The following is a 20198-nucleotide window of genomic DNA, read 5'->3' as shown; positions in this document are numbered from 1 at the left end:
AATCCAATATGGCAACCACATATGCAATTGTTGAAATTCAAAGGTTAATCATATGGAAAAGCATACATCCGAATATATATTTCCTTTTTGTATCTTCATTTTGTTTCCTTATTCGCTAATTAATTTGCTGTTGTGTAAACTTTTGGGCAATTATTCTTAATTGTGGTCTGCTAATGGTGAAGTGTAAACATGGTATTAACTTAAATTTTGTTAAAATTTTCATTTTGTTGAAATATATGGACTCTCACTTCCAAGTAAGACTTCGATTTACTTTAAAAAGTAATATTCATTTTAGAAAGTAGTTTTGAAGCGTCGTTGAATTGTAGTGTGCATTTTTAGCAATTACAAAATTTCCATGCAGCTGATTCATAACTAATGATAATAATATTCCATCAGCATTTATTATTAACTTTCAGTAACAATTAAATTATTTCTTATCTTTTTAACTGAATGACTATAAAACTATAATATATTTTAGAAATGCATGAAATCAATTCAAATTCCTTTAGATAAAATACATAACTTCCTGCAACTTCTTTATAGTTGTTCTTAATACTTAATACCTGCCATTATACAATTTATAATTAAAACTAATGTCAGTTCGTATGAAAACAGTTACTTAAGTAGTTTTTTAAATTTAACTTGTATTACTTCCATAACAATTACTTTCTCGTACTCGTACCTTCAGTTTGGCTATTAACTCATAGAACTAGTAAAATGCTGTTGCCTCACGACGCCGAAGTACCTTGTCAAAGTTATGAAACTTTATAAAAGTTTGAGCAGAAATGAAAGAAGAACAAAAATATATATAAAGTTTATGCCTTTATATGAATATGGTACTGCCACTGCCAGTGTCAGTGGCACTATTGCTACTACTACTCTACTACTACTTCCTCTTCTCCATACAAATCCAATCCCACAGATGCACAGACTGTCTGTTATTCTGGTAACTTTATGTCACACATAAATTTCCTACAATTTCAATCGTCTTACCATAAACTACAGATCCATTTTTTTCTTCTTGTTTTTACGACTTTTTATTACCTGCTTTATTTTGCATGTTAGAAGTTATTACGTGGCTGAGTGGACTTTTTGTATAAATTCTACCTTCTGATGAGTTTTTTAGTTAGGATTTTCATTCAGCATAGTACCTGAAAGTATCTAAAAGTTACTGTATTTGAGTAGACTTACGGTGGTAACTGCCATTGGCAATAATCAATATGCGATGTTCTTTAGCAATTGTGCAGGCACAGACTTTCTAATCCACAAATTGAATTGTATTCATTCATTTCATTTTAACACCGAATCGTATTAAACAAAAGATACTTTTATAAACTTAATTACATATAAATATTGCAGTCAAGTAAATAGTTTTTGGTCGTAAAGTAATTTCTAGTGAATAGAATGAATCGTTATTTTACTCTTAGAGATATAATTAAGACTATTCTGTTTCTTTTTGTTTTTTGTTTTTTATTTTTTTATAAAAATAAACTTTTAGTGATAGTTTCATTGACATTTTTAATTATTTTCTCCAATTGTTTAATCCTCTTAGTTTTTTTTTGTAAATGTTAACTAATTAACTTTGTTGTATCTTATACAAATACTGTATATGAGTTGTTAAAGAAAACCAGTAGTATCCATTGACATGGAGAAAATTAATTTCTATATCGAGATTACCTATATCACTCTCATATAAATTTCAAAAGAATTACTAACCAGTTAAACATAGTCTTTAGTAGGTATATTTTGAGTATTACGAGAATCTGAACGCAATATAGTTATAATGCTTATAAGGCATATAGTTGCTTCGACCCATAAATTGTTTATTAATTATCTGCAGTTAGACATTTCTAAATATACTTGCATTTCATATAACCTTCTTAATATTATGCAAAATGCTTCTGTATTGGTCGCAATAGAGTTAGAAACCGTTTCCGGCAGATGTCGAAGACCACGGCTTGGATTCGGGCAATTTTTAACATTTACTATATTATATTTTATAATATGTGAATAATTTATACCATCTAAAGTTATGCGGTTAGGTTTATCTCTTCATATGTATGTGCATAAAAAAATATAATACCACCAATTTATTATAAATATGTACACCTGCAAGTAAATATATTGTTTTACAAATTCAGTATATAGACATTATATATACATCAGTTCAGTATAAACATTATTTAAGCCATTAGAGTAAACCTTTATTATAATTATATTTAATGTAAAATAAATTTAACATTTAGACGTGTCCAGTATCTTGGTACTATCCATTAAATTTCCATTATAAGTAAAATAAAATCATTTAAAAATTTTTTTTTTGATATGATTTATATCTTTTATCGTTTTTCATATTTTTTTATTTATGTCGTACATTTTCAAATTTAATGTTTTTATATTTGCACAAACCACAAATTAAACTAATATAAATCTCAATTATTCACTGAAGGGGCAAATATTATATACTGAAGCTCTATTTTTGTACTCAACTAAAAACAATAAAAAAATATAAATTTATTCTGAAGATAGAAAAACTTAAAAACAATAGTGCAGCAGTTGGAATAGTGCGCAGTGTTGTAGGTTAAACAATTTTTTGAAGGGTTTAAAACAGTGTTTTTGAAGAATGTAATATATGGAGATTTCATTGTTATATAGTCTTTAAGTTTGTACATTTTATAGTCTATATAAAATGAATAACTTAGGTTAGGTTAGGTTATATCGGCGATGTCAAGGGGATCCATTTAGGTCTATAGGACCATTGTGGTACCGTATTATTAAAAACTCAAGGGTTAAAACCATCTAGAACCTTTGACAAAGCTTATAATGCTATTCAAAGGAAGGCCCTAAAGTAAGTGAATAACTTAAAAAATTTATAATTCAATCTGTTTTATATGAAATATGTCTCCGAAATCTTTGCGTATAAACAAGATCCATTACCTTCCCTTAAAATTGGGCTTGTAGCCCATAGTGGAACTACAGCAAATCCGGTTCAGCAAGTAAAATACACACTCGATCTGTAATGTTAGTTTGGTGTTAGTAGTGAGGAATGAGAAATAATGTTGGTATTTGAGATGGATTGGGAAATATAAGATTGGTATAAAGTGTTGGAAAAGAATAAAGACGGAGAAACTTAAACTATTTAGCACTAATTTACTAAAGTTTTGCTTTTTTAGTTAGATGTTAGACAGTATAAGCAAATTATCTCGAATCGATTTAGTGATATTCTTCTGTCAAACTCTTGAGGTTTATTAACGGTGGTTCATTAAAGGTAGTGTGACAGCGGTTATGTTTAAATCCTAAATTTGTGGGAGTAAAATGACAGTATTCGATGACTCTCATTCGATGTGGAGTTGGATGTAACAGCTGAAACCCAAAGAACAGCAAGTGGGTGCTATTTAGATTTCGCTCCTTGTCAAATAATAGTTATATTCAAATATAGTACTTTAGTCAGTCATTCTAATGGTTTGTTTATCGGCAGATTATGTTGATACGTGTGCTAAGAACACCGAAGTGTTTTGTCTACATACCAGGTAACCTCTAAGAACAACGTTCGATTTATGAGTCTAAGGTCACAACTTATTGACAATTCTATGTTCAATATTTTCAATTCACAAAAGACCTCTATTTAAGTAATGTAATGTCATAATGAAAAAGTTGTGCATTCTCGTATAGAGTAGATTTTATATTGATGATAATTGTTTTAAATACAATTATTTATTTTTTAAATAGGTGAATTCTGGAACTGACCATACAGCTTTTTCGAATATTCATATCTTTGAAGATATTTGAAGGTTTAATAGACCGTTTATTATTTATGGAATTCAAGCTAGAAATTGAATTTTGAGAATTCCTAGATATAACTTTACATAACAATAACTATTTTTAATACTTTCATTGAGTTCAAATTGACCTATACAGAGCTTTCTTTGACATGTTGCTATCGATATGGAGGTTTTAAGTTTATGTTGGTGAGTAATATGTAATATACTTTATTAGTTGTATCCATTTCATATATTCATATCAATAGATTTGCATTTTTTTTATTAGATTGTCGGGTTCATATACTGTTATCACTTCAAGGCATATATTTACTAATAGAAATCTGTTGCCATCAGTAATATTAATGTTTCTCATAAAACTGCTGCTGATATTTTCATTTTTTGCATTCCAATCTCAAGTACTTTGCTTTTACCACAGTTACTCTAAGGGGGATAACTCTATGTAGCCTTTTTAAATTTAAATTTATCTCATGTACCGCTCTGGGAAGCAACAGCAGGAAAATGTTTGAAATTTGCAAACTCCCATAACCGTCAACATTTTCATGTTGTAATTTTGCCGATTGCTTGCTTTCCACTGAATCGATTAAGTGCTTCGGTTCAGTGACATGGAAAAATTTGTAGAAAAGCAGTTTGTAGAAAGTCCAAAAAATGTATATGGAATCCTTTACATTCTATTCCGTAAAGCATTATTTTTCCTCTTTTTTTTTTTAGTTTGTTATGCTTTTGTTTTCATCTCAAACACTATCTATGCAAAAATCGAATTATGTATCTATTAGTCTGCTGAATTTATTCCAAAATATGCATTTTGCCAGCTTTGTGCTGTCTTTGCTTCTGAACTAAGAATTTAAAAATATAACGTCAGTCTGTCTAATATTTGTTAAAATAAAATTATAAAAAAATATGCGCAAAGTGAACTCTGCACTTGTCTGACTGATTTATCGTAGCATGGTGCAAAAATATTTTTATTCTCAGATTATACCAAATGCGGCTTTAGTTTTGTATGCAACGTCAGATCATTTTTTATCCTACCAGTCAGTTGGTGGGTTTACCTCTGTACTATGCCGCGTACTCGTATATGAATTAGTGAATGAATATGTATGAATATGAGTACGAATATGAATGTGAGTATGAATATAAGTATAAATACGAGTATGAATATTAATATATGTAAATAAACTTGAGTTAAAAGATTAGACTGTGTCTGACATGTGGTTTCATTAAATTTGCATATATGAAATACAATATAACTTGACACATAAATAATAAATAATAACATTTGTTAATCATTTTTTTACATTGTCGTAGAATATATATTAAAATAATAGATTTTATGCAGACTCAGGAAATCACGCCCTTTTAATAGGTTTATAAATTACACACATTATGTGGGGATTGATGTGTTGTTCTCAATATAACAGTTTATTAAAGGTATGCAGATCTGAGGTCAATTATTGCTAAGTCTGATGAAGTGATAAACAATAATCTAGTTAAGGCGTAAAGAGTTGTTTTGAAAATACCTCGAGTTAAGAAAGAGTAAAAGTGCTCAAGTGCACTTGCTCAAATAGCTTCAACATAATAAATTTCCTTCTGAGTTAACTTTGATATTTAATTACATGCATTCCCGCGCTCATATGTATATATTTCAAGAAATATTGCAAGAACAGACCATGTATTCACAATAACAATAATATGTTTATAAGCTTGAAGTTAAAATAATATATATGAAATGGATTTCCTCAGCGAAATCAAGAATAGCACAACTAGCATTGTCTATTTCAGCTAGCTAAAAGCTCAGCGGTAAAGTCTGTAGACTTTATAGCACATTTGACCTTCCATCAAGAAGTATAAACTAAAATAATAATTGTATATTGTTTTAGATAATAAATAATATATAAAAGTATATACAACATACTATAGTCCTTTGGTTCACTTTGGTGAAATTAAGTTCATCAGGAACTCCCTGTCCCATCCAAATTATGTTGCTGATAACATCTGTGGAATGTTGTTAATCGATCCTATAACTTTAACAAATATTCAAGTTCCAAGTTTCTTTTAAAATTTTCTTGGTTAACTTTAAATTCTGAATTTCCTTGAGATTGTATTAAAACAATCAGATGGATACAACTAAATCAAGCCATCTGGATCAGATCAGACCTCCACGAAATTAAAATTTTCACTTTATGGTGAAGGTTTCGCGTTGATTGCGGCTATTAAACAAAATTTACTGAAAGAGGTTGTAGCCTTCTTAACTTTAAGAGTTGTACCCGAAATTAGTTTACAGAAAATGTATGACAGATAGTTGTATTGGCTCACATAGTTGTATAAGGCTTAGCTCCTACTTTAAAGGTGGCAAAATAAATTGTGATTCATGGATAATTTTTGTGTTTGTGTATTACTTGCATTTTGTTATATTAACTTTCTATTTTTTATTAAAGTAAATTAATCTTTTAAAAAACTCTAATAATTGATATTGTGTTTCAAATTATAAATAGTACTTTCAAAGACTAACTTAGGTATGCCAAAGAAATCAACTTACCTATTCTAACTTATGATATTTTTAAGTAAATTTTATATTAACTCTTGTCCAATTATTTTGCATTTCGATATAAGAAAATTGTTTGATATTCAAACTGTTTTGTTTATGTATTTTGCATTATATGTGTTATGGCACAACTAATCAGTTTTCGATTATTTTGACGTATAAGTTTTCTACGTCTATGTTAAGCTATACACCACATTAAAATTGATACTTTGAAGTTGATATATGAAGAAAAACGTGGGTCAATTTCCCATTGAATCATTGGTTTTTCAATACATTGTGTGAAGTGTACTTGAGTTTACCTTTCGTAATTAAATTCCTGTGCATCCAATTATAATATAAGCTTAACGAGGTTAATTATTTAGCTTTTTAAAGCATGATAATTTGTATCTCATTAAAACGACCAATTTAAAATAAAAAAAAACTTCGTAAAATGTGTTCAGCTTAGAAAAACAAGAAGTAAAAAAAAAAATAAAAGGAAAACGAAAATGGCAGAAAACTTGTTCCACTACGTTGAGCTCATAAAATTAGAACAAATTATTTAAAACCGATAGACGCTTGCTTCCAATTATGGATAGAAGAACAATCCAGAAGAAAAAAAAATAAAAAAATTAAAAATTAAAAAGAAATTTTTAAAAAATGGAACAAATAAAAATAATTTTTATTTGAAGAGTTTCTATTGAATTAACGAAAGAACAACTTGAAAAGATTGCATACGTAAGAATTGCACAGACCTCATTTAGAGACACCTAACAACCATTTGAAGTAGCAATTATTGCGCTTGGATAAACTTTACACATTGAAGCCTGAATGAGTTTTTGTAATATTTTAGAAAAAATTATAATTTGCTATTAAAAAATATATCACTCATAGAATTAAGGTAAAACAAATCAAAACAACTTTAAAATTTTGAAATAAGCCATAATATGAGAGTTGTTTGATATATCAATGATAACTGCACTAATTAATTTTATAAATTAGTTTTGCAATATAACAGAACCTTTTTAACGGACACTTCTCTTGGATAGACAATTTTCCTAAAATTAAATATTTGGCACAACTTAACATCTTTTGATCGGGCATTCCTCTTGAATGGACATAAGTTGGCTGACAAGATGTGTCTGCGAAGGAAAAGGAAGTATTATTTTTATAATATGCCAACGTTTAAAAGCTTAAACATTATTTAACGGACACGTGGTCTTTTAATGTTCAGACAGATATTTGGTACTCAAGTGCAATTAAATAATCTATTTTACTAATAAATATTTTGAGATTGGGAAGAATTTAGTTCTTTAGACGATATAAAAACAAATTGAAATTATAATTTAAAAAATTGAAATACGATTGTGAAAAATGTATAAAACCGGATGTTGACATAAAAACTTTGAAAATAAATAAAAACCCAATTCTTAATTTATCATTGACTACAATACTGTGGGGCGTAGCTGAGAAGGAAGAAACTATAGCTCATCTGCTCTGTCACTGTATGGTACACTCTAGAAGACACAGATCCTTTCTTAAAAGCCCGTCCGATATTATTAATATAGTCACCTGTCTTTGGTGCTTTGTTAAACCACAAAATGATTTCTCAGCTGGGTAAATTTATCTAAGTTCTACCTGTACTATCGCAATAATTACATATTCAGGGCGTAAGTAAGCCACTTCTTGTATAAGACAGGCTATCACTTAGACATTTTACCAATAAAAGTGCTCAGTTCAAATTATGGTTCATAGATATCAAAATCATTACCTGTCTTAAAGCAATAAAACGGTTTACCAGTCCGAAATTGGGGTATCTTTATCTAATTTCTAAGTTTCAACTGTAGTATTGAAATAATTACATCTTCTTGGCCGCAGTAAGCATCGTCTTACCACTTGGATCTACTACCAATACACGTATTCAGTTAAAATTATGGTTTAATTTTTAACGTTCTAGCTGGTATTAAAATGTTGCAATAAAATGATGTTTATTTTTTTTTTAAACTAGTTATTGCGATTTAACATGTAGTTTTGTTCTTCATAACTTTTTGCTTTATTACCATTCAATTAGATTTAATTTAGAATATATATTGCTGGTATTGTAATAAGCTGGTATTATGATTCAGCTGTAATAACAATGGCACTATTTGTTTATTGCACTTTATGTTTATCATAATTTCAATTATAATAAATGATTAGTGTTAATTTTTTTTTTGTTAATTTTCTTTTCTTGTTAGATTGATTCGAATAGCAAAGAAAAGATAACAACAAAAGTTTTAGTTAATTTATTGAAGTTTGACTTACGCTGTTTCGATTATTGCCAAGTAGTCATTATCAGTGATTTTAGAAAATATTCAAATTTTTTTTAATTAGTTTATAGTCTGTATATAATTTATTTGGACTGCAAGTGCCAGACTTAGAATTCGTGCCTGTCAAGCTTCTGCTTGAACTATTCTACTAGATGCAATTTTTTTTTGTTTTTTTGAATCTTCTATGTATATCTATTCATTCTTACTAAATTTTCTAAATTTCCTTAAAATTAGATCCAATATTCTTTAAAATGTTAACCCGTTACGTTCAGATTCGGTCAGATTACAATACCCAACCATTTCGTTTCGATTTACTAAGATAAATTAAAGATAAAGATAAATTATTTTATACACACGTGTGTATGTATACTATACTATGTTAATACTATGTTAATATATTCTTTAAAATTATTTTCAATAAATTTTCATAATTTATAACAATTTTTATTCATTATTTTGTTTTGTTTTTATTACAATATTTCCTTGAGATAACTCAGATAATATAAATTTTATTTAATATTACTTTCAACTTATCTGATCGCTATTTTCTCAAATACTTAATTCCATAAAAATAATAAAATAATTTATTTTAATTTTTTTTTATAATAAATTATTTTTATACTATTTTCGAAAGTCAAATTTTTATCGCTCATTGTTGTTGTTGCTGTAGCTGTTATTGTTATTGTAATTGTTGATTAATTTTCTTTGCCAATATTTTTCAATCCAAGTCATTGGGTCTTCTTGCCTTGTACGTATCTCGTATTTCTCAATGTTTGTACGTATAGTTCACTTCATCTGGTAATTTATATTCATTCCATGCTCTTAACATGTTTTATTTTTTTATCTTACTTTATTTTTATACTTTTTTATTTATTTATTTATTTTTTTTTTTTTTTGCTTTGTATTTTCTGTTTTTGATTCAGTTCATTTTGTTCGCGCAATTTACTCTCCCTTGTTGTAGTCGTTATTGGATTGCATTTCGTTGTCATTGTTGTTGTTATTGTTGTTGTAATTGTTGTTAGCTCTTTAATAACAATATAAAATAATATTTGTTGTTGGGTTCAAGTTCATAGCAAAACGCAAAAATAAAATAAAAAACACAAAGCAAATAAATAATAGTGTTTATATTAAAACGATAAGAGCTGCCAACCTTTGAGAAGTTTTAAGTTGAATAGTAAAATGATAAATAAAAAAGATAATAAATTAAATGTGGTTTTGTTAAACAGAAATCGAAAATTTTTTATAAAAATAAAAATGTAGAAAAATATTGATGAAGATTATTTTTTTGTATAAATATTTGAAGTCGGATAGCAAAATACGAACAATATTCTTTTTGTTTATTAAAATAGACATACTATTTAACTGAAAGCGATTAGAACTTATAACTCGTTTTTCATTAGAAAGTCTAGATTTTTGTTCTTGATCTAACAGTTTTAGCTGGAATTTCGAAGTAATCCCTAAATATTGTTGTCAAATAACATAAAACAGTTATTAATTTCAGGAAAATAATGTAGTTAGTTAGTTAGTTGTGGTGGAGGGAGGAACGAGTTCTCCTCAATTAGCTAAAAAAGCCGTTTTAAATTCACAAAACCTCGTAATAGTGGATAGTAGAGAGAAGGTCAAGCTAGAACCAGCCAGAAACATTTATAAATGAAAGAATCTGGCCAATGCTAATGCTAGAGATATCGCCGAGTGTGTTGAAGAAGGGGGCCTCCAGAAACTTAAGCCCTAGTTCTGACCAAACCTGGACTTAGACACATCAGGGGAAATAATAATCTGACAAAAAGTGTTATATATCAAACTCGAGTGTTACACGTTTTGCCTGAGTTTAATCAATCCAAAATTAAAACTGTCAATTTACGGTAAATAAAATTATTGTGGATGCCAATCGAAAACGATGTCAGTTTACTTTTTTTTTAATTTTTTTTTGCTCAATTAAATGTTGATATAAATAAGAAGTATTGTTTATAAACATAATGTAATTTTAATACTCGAATATGAGGAATTTTTTAGGCTAAGGGTTTCCCAGTTCCTGCTTCCAGCTCCAAATAATAATAAGCTGTTATAATTATAAGCTATGTAACATTTTGAAATGGACTTTGTCGAACAAAGTTGTTCATTTTTAAGGAAATTATAAATAAACTTAAGACCATTTCATCAAAAGCAATATTCCCCGCTAACAAAAAAAAGTGTCACTTCTATGCATTTGATTCGTAATCTCTATTTAAAATATGTGATAAACTAAGTTTTCTCGATTCTGATATAATTGTAACAGTTTTGCTTTTTGACAATGCTGTTCCATGTTTCGGGACTATTTTATTTTATCATAAGAAAGTGCCGAGATACAAAAACAAAAAAATAATGAAGTGGTTATGTAAGATATAGCCTTAGTTTGAAGCTTGAATTCACTAAAACCAGATCAGATTGTAATAGACTTCCGGCTGAAATCGCATTCCAGTAACGCGTTTATGTTTCAGGGGATGAACTGACTTCACTTCACTTATCAAATAAATCTATTGTTTTAATGTACGATTTTATAATCAGCGTGAACAAAATGTTTTCTTGAGTATATATTATTTGACAGTTCAAGATATCGATGCAGCGATGTTTATCGATGGTCTATCTAACTGTTGCTTTTTATTTGTAACGAAATGATGATATTATGTGAGATGTTATGAATTATGTTGTCCTTCGTTTCTAATGAAAATTAGATCATAAGACCTTATAAAGTATATAAATACGTATTTATTATTTACTAACACCAGACATGTCAATCTATTGATTTCGATCACTGTGAATCTACCTGTTACGTTGCATTTATTATGAATTGAAGAGGTTATTGCGTCCAAGAAAAGTCTAACCAAAACAAAAGCTTTAGTCAAGAAAATCTTCAATATTTTATCCTAGAAGAGTCTAACCGAAAAAATCTCAACATCTTACTTCTATCAAAATATCCATGGATATAAATTAAGTTAAGGAATTTATCTGTAAAATTATGTGTAATCAGTGCGTGTATTAGTTATTTTAATCGAAATTTAATCATTTAAAAATAATTAAACAATCATAAACATCTGCAAAGTATAACATATAATTTAATGAAACTTCCCTCTTTCATCGATTTTTGTCATGAAAAATTAAGTGCCATAATTCTCTAAACTACACATACAGATACACACTCTTGAAGCTATAAATTTTTTCGAAATTACACATTTCATTTACCCACGCCCTTAGAGTGTGTGACTAAATTTTTGCCACAAATTACAATGTAAATATTTTTTAATTTGGCAACTCTTTTACGTACTCGTCGTACATTGTGTTGCTGGCCAGGCCGCTGGGTTGGGTATATTTGCATGCACATAAATAAACCCGTAACACACCGAGTCGAGCCACTATTTAAATTACTTAACTACATTTTGCTCACTGCTCGTTTGGTTTTACGGAAAATGTATATTTAATCATTGTAATCCACATAAATTAAACATATATTCATATCATATTAGTTTATCATATGCGCTTTCTTATCTATTGAATATTTGTATGAATGATGAGTTTTTATAGAATGAATGATGAAATTGGTTTATTTCAATATCACAATAATTTTGAATAAAGATTAAACCACACAAAGGTTCATTAATGTTTTATACGTGCTTTATGGTATAATACGACGTCTTCTTTTTAATTAGGTGAATTAAAATTGTAGGAAAATCACAAGCTTTAACTTCATACAGGAAACAAGTCGATCCATAAGTCGTTTCTAGAACTCTACACACAGCAGTGTTATGCACTTCGAAGTATTGCGAACAATGTGTAGTACGTTCAACAATCATAATAAATGTTATATATTATAGAAAGTGTATTTGATCACTTTAAAGCGCAGCAAAAAACAACGTCTCTTGCTAAAGTCTCTAATTTATTACTCTCTTGCTCTAAGAGACTAGTTATGAAGTCTCCAATCATTTAAGACACTGTAGATAATTTTGTTATCAAAATTATAAGCGATCTATGCTTCTGGCTGGTTCTAGCTTGATCTTCCTTTTACTACACATTATTACGAGGATTTGTGGATTCAAAACGGCTTTCCACAACTAACTAACAAGCGATATTGTAAACCTTCATTGCTTTCTAAGGCATAAATAGGAAATTTGTATACATAAGTTTATCACTACAACTTATTTTGTTGTTATTGCTTCTGATTTTATTGTACTTATTATTCTATATATTTGTTATTATTTACATACTTTAGTTCTGCTTATTTAAGTAATAATGCATCTTTTTTTTAGCCGATTCATTGATTGATCTTTAAAAATTTAATGCTAATCCACTTAACTATATCCATATTTTCAACTTAATGAGTGATCATTACTCTTTGCGAGTATACCCTAATATGTAGTAAAACTTCTTCCTCGAATTGTTTTTAATATGATTTTGATTTTATAATTTTGAATATGATTTTTAAAATCATATTGATATACTTGCGTTAGTATCATTGATTTCAGGATCATATTAATACCTTGAAATCACATTAAATTTTTTTTGGTTAAATAAGTTATCATAGATATAGAGAATGTAAAAAATATAAATGGTATAACGCCGAAAAAGTGATGAGTTATGACAGAGTAGAAGCAAAGCAAAATAGCATAAAAATACAAACAACAGAAGTATAATCCAATCACCAAATACTTCGCACTCAGAGAAACGCAATGCAAATGTTCAATGTTCGTATCAGTTGTTATAAGATTTATTCTATGTTTAATAATTTAAATTTTTGCTAAAATTTAAAAAAAAATTAATATTCATTTACAGAAACCTTTAACATAAACGTATATGTCTGCAGTGTATAAGGTAGGGTGTCTATCGTATGGAAACACAATTTTTGTTTTATTTATGTGCAGCAGTTGGTAGCCCACAAGCAACGTTTGGTGAATCTGTGTACGCAATTAACCTATCCTAACCTATTCTCACTTAGCCGCAAAAAAAAAAAAAAAATATGAATGCTTTTTAAAATATATTAATTTGTATTTATATTGTGTGTATTATATAGAATATATTAAAAATAGAATTTAAATATCTGCTAATATATGGCGTTAAATACAATATTTATTTGAATAGACTTAATTAAGATGGAATATTGTAGCGCTGATAAAGTCAATTTAACGCTACAAAATTTGATTATCGGTAGGCAAGTTACAGTAGACGTTGGTCTATAAATTCTTAAATAAAATATGTATGTATGTACATACATATATTTTTATTTAAAAATAATTTAATGTAATATGCACAAAAATATAAAATGTAATAAATAATTAAATCAAATAATAATTGAGTTAATTAAAATAAAATAAAAAACGGTTTTAGAAAAAATAACTATAAAACAAAAAAGCGATGCATAATTCTATAAATCTCCACGCTTTGTAATCTCTAATAATATGGATCCCTGATTTGTTTAACAATTTAACCACCCGTTTGCCTGCCTGGCTAACAAAAAGGATTACATGCGACTGCGAATATTTGCAGTTATTCGAACCCGCATAAAAATAATGTACATACATACATACTATGTTTGCATTTATAATCTTTGAATCCAAAAAAAAAACGCAAGGAATCATAAATATAATTTTTTTCCCCTGAATATATAATTAAATGATGCAACATAGCATTTTACCTCCATTCTTCAATTTATGACGTAATGTACACATATGTGTATAATAAAAACAAAAAACAAAAATCTTATAAACAATAACATAAACTCAACATGACTAACAGCAACAGCAACAGCAACAGCAACAATAACAGAAACAACAACAAGAAATCAAAATCACAAGCACACGACAAAGCAAAATTAATAACAAACAAGCAACAAACCACATCACATAAAAAGCACGAGCCCCAAACCTACTGACAAACACAGTAGAACGTGTTTTCACCCCTTCTCACACTCTGCCTGCTACACGTTTCTTTTTGTACTCGTCATACTTTGATGCTCTGTTTCTTTTTTTACTTTTTGTTTTTCTTTTCATTTTGTTTTGTTTTGTTTCTTGTTTTATTTTCAAAGTTGCCCTTTACTTTACTTTACTTTGTGCTGTGCAGTGCTGAGCTCTGCTTCTTCTGTATGCCGTATATGAAGCTGACACAAAATGGAAAATGCCTCAAAAGTTTGAAATTGGGTTTTTGTACCGGGAAATTTGTTTTTGGCTTCACGTTGTTTATTATTTTCTTATATTATTTTTTTGTTTTGATATGTTCTTTCTTCTTTATATTCGTTTGCTACTTTGTACTTTTATTCTGCTATCAATAAAAAAAAAAATTCTTTAGTCTTATTTCATTATCAAAAAATTGAAATTGTTTGTTTTATTCTTGGCAATCTAAAGTATTTTAATTACTTAATTTTTAGGTGAGAAATATCGCTAGTGTTGATAGGGGCTCAGTATAAATAATAAGGTTTAATTATATATAAACCAATGTATATACTCTCTACATGTATACATGCTATGTATAATAAAATGAAACTCTATGTGATGGTTTTCATTCATGGATTTCTATAATTTATTTTGCTTATCCAAAGTGCATCGCATTTATCTGTAATATATTATAATAAACAGAAATCGTATGGGAGAGGGTCCAGAACTTACATATATTTCTTATACGAATTACTATTGTCACAAAAAAAATTTTGAAGTAAAATACTTGGGCTTTTCAATACTGACTTTACTTTTTTTAGGCTGGTAGTTAGGTTAGGTTGTAATGGTGAGCTTAAGCTCAAATAATGGCGCCTTTTGATACTAGGTTGGTAGTACTGTCACTATATTTGCATCTGTAAATACTAGTATTATAATTGTATTAAATTTCAATAACTATATTTATCCAATACTTATATCTGAGTTTTGTGATTAACAAAAAATTAATTTAACAAATCTTAAAATGTCTAATTTTATTGAGTGAAGAAGTTGGACTTGCTGCAGAAAGGTTGACAATGTTATTATAGGAGGGTTTCGGTGACTAGTCCATGTTACAAAAAAAAAATGCTTATAAGTGGCATAAACTATTCGAAACAGACAAAAAAAACGTTTAATAAAAAAATCAATCTGAAAGAACATTAATATCAACTTATGAACAACACGTCAAGGAAACTAAGGATTTGGTGCTAAAAAACTGGCTGATTTGAACCTGTTCGCATGAAAAAGAGATCAGCATTACGAGTATGGGCTGATAATTTTTAGTTTACGCTCCATTAAAATAAATAATTTGACACTGCATCATTTTTTAAGATAAATTCTTTAAAAATTTATCGCTCAAAAGCTAATTAAACTAATTTTAGAATTAAAAAAAAAAGTGCTCAAGAGCGGACCTCTTTTAACGTCATTGTCAGTCAATTTTTTGAAAAAAATGTATCATTTTAGAAAAATTGTCTACAAACTCTTATGTGTGTCTTAATGGACAACCTTTGGATATGGACCGCTGCTTAATATCAATAAAAAAAGACCGATTGATTAGTGTTGTTAGCTCTTTACTGTGCAATTCTATTACCATAATCAAAGAGTACGATTAGGGTTATGGGCAGGTATTAAGATCGTTTAAAACCTTCCTGCAAAAATTACTTTCGTGGGTCAAAACAGAAAAATATTATCTATTTACTATTTCACTGTAAATAACTTTTCCAACTCGACTCTTCAGTCTTTAGAAATCATAGTATATGCAATTTAGAGTCTCTCTTCCTCTTCCTTAAGGACGTTTCCAATATCTCCAGTGCATGCATTAGAGACATGACCTAAATAATTTAAACGACTTAATGATTTTCTTATCTAAAATAGAAATATCATTATCAAAGTCGTGTTACGTTATGACGCCAATTAGACCTATAGGTTCATAGTGCTACTGTATCAAATTTGAAAAATTTCAAACAATTTTAAATGGTACACGTTTTAAGCTGACTGATTTTCTCCGAAGATGAGTGTAAGACCTGTTTAATTAATGTTTAATCAGTGACAGAGCAGATGTGAAGTACTAAACTAGAATACAATAAAATAATTACCCTTTTCTAAAATTATTATATAACAATTTTTCAGTTGTTCAGTTGTTGAGATTTGCGTCTATTACGTGACCAGTAGCAGACTGGTATCTACCATTTACCATATCAATATATTTTTTACAAAACTATTACAACATCGCTGCAAATGGTTCAATTATTATATGACGTACCGCAATTTGTAGTCATCGCTGCTGGCTCCGATTATAATTATCATTGCTTTTGTTTATGGCTTTATTCCTAAAGCTTGTTTATTTGCGCGATTTGTAGGTTAAATCATCACGTTTCTGGTTTAATTGGCTTGTTTCGTGTTAGTTTACAAACTCAAATAAAAGTATCTCAGCTCTGTGCATTCTCCCATTAAATATGTTTGCTTAGAAGTTTATTATCGCAACGATTTGTTTTTTGCGTTGATTTTATGGAACACACCATTTATCGAATGAATATAATTTCTTGCTGTTATTAATGAACAAAACAAAAAAAAAAACAATCTTCAATCTATATTTAAATATTTTCTTCATATGTTTAGGTTTATTTTTATTTTATTGTTTCACTTCTTTTTGTTTTATAATTTTTTGTTTTATTTTATTTGAATTTTTTTTTGCTTCCATTTGATATTGTCGCACACACGTAACAGCTTTACTTATTAATGCAGCAGAGTATCTTTAAGTGCCATATTAACTTGGCTAAGTAGCTACGAAGTATCTTCATTAAGTGGCATTAGCCCCGTTGAAATTGTTAAGGCTTTTGCTTTGTGGCTAAGCAGTAATCCGGACTACGTCAATAAACATCAAAATGTTTAGATTGACTTAAATGATGAAATATTTTTAAATTGCATATGCTAATTAAATGGTTATAACTTTGTTTGCAGGAATAAAAATCTTCTAATTTATTTCAAGTAAAAATAATAAAAATACGTGACTTTCCATACACAAGTCTAAATATACCCACAGGTAAGCTTGGATTCGTGTACCCACTTCTTATATTTTTGTTATTTTTTTTTTTCTGTTTTTCTTATTAAATTTTTTGAGCAGCTGCACTTGAAATAGATACCGAGACGAAAGAAGTAAACACTCAAGTTTCGGTATGAAAAGACTCTTATCCATACAAACTTCAGCTACAGTATCTTAAACAACTTCTTATAGTTGTGCATGATTTTCTATGTAAATTTTTTTTCACTTGAATTGTTTTTTTTTTGTGATTTATTTTTTGTTACCAAGTATCTGTAAGATATTTTATTTTGATTTATTTCAACAGAAATGCGTGTTTAATTTTCGCGTGTATTTGCTTTAGACTTTTAACAAGCAAACATAGTCAAAACAAAAAAAAAAAACCACAAAAGATTTTTTTTTTTATTAATTTTTTTATACCTCTTAATTTTCGCTCCATTTATAATCAAAGTCCTCTGTGTGTAACTTCTAAATTAAAGTTTATAGCGTTTGTATCTCAAACCTAAATTTATCTAGTTGTGTCTGCTGAGAGTGATTTTGGTTTTTTTTGTGTTCGTTTGCATAGTTTAATTAATAGTTTTGTATGCTTTTATATTTTGGCATTCATTCCTGTGTGCATTCGTGCGAAAATCTTAGGCATCATTTGTATCTTTAATATGTGTACGAATACTTTATATTGCTTAGATACAAATTTTTTACAGATACGTACCGTTGTGTGCTGCTGTTTCGTTAACAAAAATAATTTTTGATTATAAAACGTGACAGACCGACATGAATTTGGCGCATTTTAATAACTTATGACAAAAAAAAAATTTTTTTTCTACCAATTTAAGTTATTTAATAATCGTTTTTTATAGGGAATTAAAACAAACTGTCAACTTTATGTAGGATTTGAGATAGAAAAACTTTTTTCATGATTTAAATACATATATCATTTCCGTTAAATCGATATTTTTCAAAAAAAAAACACTGGGATTCAATTTAAATTTAAAAGATAAAATTTTTTTAAATTTTATTTAAATGTTTGTTCATTTAAATTGCTGTTTATGTATCTCATAAAAATAAAAATATTATAAAAATATCATTTATAACATTTATGTTTATAAATAAAAATATAGAAATATTAAGGTAATTAGTATGTAGTTTAGGCAAATCAAATATTTAATCAAATGACCTAAGAACTGAAAATATCCCCGCAAAGCATTGGAGATATATTTTAAAATAAGCTCAGAGCAAAGCCTTACAAGTTCTAAAAGACACAAGATAGATCTTACACCAAAGCAACAAAGACTTAGACTCGAAAAGCAAAGGAGTTGTTACGCTTGCACGAACGTGGCGTATTTCCAAAGATTGTGTTCTCTGATGAGAAAAATTTCTCTATTGAGCTTTTTACAAGCTTTCAAAATGATTATGTTTACTTAACTGAATGCATTGCCAATAATTTTGAGACTACGAATGAAATAATAATCTATCTCAAGTAATGGTATGGGCTGCTGTGCCTGCCGATGGACATTCTTCAATCGTTTTCATCGAGTCTGGTGTCAAAGTTAATGCGACTTGTTATCGGGATAAAGTTTTAGAAGTTGCTTTAGAGCCGTAGAGTCGTAGACTATGAAAGTTCGAACAAGACTCGGCACCGGTCTCGGTTTTATAAAGCTCGTATGAACGTAGAATGGTTAATAAATCATGCTGGAGCATTTCATTTCGTCCACACAATGGCTTTCTAATTCGCCAGATGCAAGACCGATTGCCTTTTACATCTGGGCTATTTTAGAGAGCAAGGTGAGGATTAGAAAATATGGCAGTATGAATGCGCTGAAGAAAGACATTGTCAGGAATGTGTTAAAATAACTGAAGATCATATTCGTGAAGCATGTAACTAATTTTTTTTAATCGAATGAAGACCATAGTCACGGCAAAAGGTGGCCACATAGAGCTAGAGTGAATGAATTCCATATTCTGGTAATTCCGATTATATCCATAAATTTTTGTAATTTTAATCAATAAAAAATAATTACACAAAAAAGATAGGTCGCTTCGATAGGTAACACTTAAATTTGCGTAAACTAGCATCTTTACGATTGCATATGTCTTTGGGAACTTATCTGTTATTGTAAAATTCTTAATTTAAAAAATAAAATTGAATAAAAAGAAGGACTATTAAAGAGTTTAGAAAAATGTTAGATTAAAATAAAAAAAACAATCCAGATATGTCTTTCAAGTTGTCACCGATGTATTTCTGTTACAAATTTCTGGGTAAACTTAATGTATTCATTATTTATGTCAAATATTTATGTTTTTAAAATACTAAAATACTAATATATAAAATTAGTCTCGATTCTAAAAAAAGTTTTTTTATAAAATTAGAAATAAAAAGAAATAAAATAATTAATTAATCATTTTACTAAATATTAATACAAATATTTATCAGCACATCAAACATAAAAACAGTAAAATGTATGTCACTTCTAATGGGTTTGGCCTATAAAAGTAGTCTACTAAATCCATGACGTTATAAATTTTTAGTCACGATATTGTCCTAAATATGTTCGAATTAGATTTTTCGTTAAATTTTTTTTCGATATATTTTTATTATTTTTTGAATATCAATCTAAAAAT

The sequence above is a fragment of the Teleopsis dalmanni genome, chromosome 2 (assembly GCF_002237135.1).
Source record: "Teleopsis dalmanni isolate 2A chromosome 2, ASM223713v2, whole genome shotgun sequence".
NCBI lineage: Eukaryota > Metazoa > Arthropoda > Insecta > Diptera > Diopsidae > Teleopsis > Teleopsis dalmanni.
The sequence above is the reverse complement of the archived record's forward strand: the minus strand, read 5'-3'. Positions refer to the sequence as shown.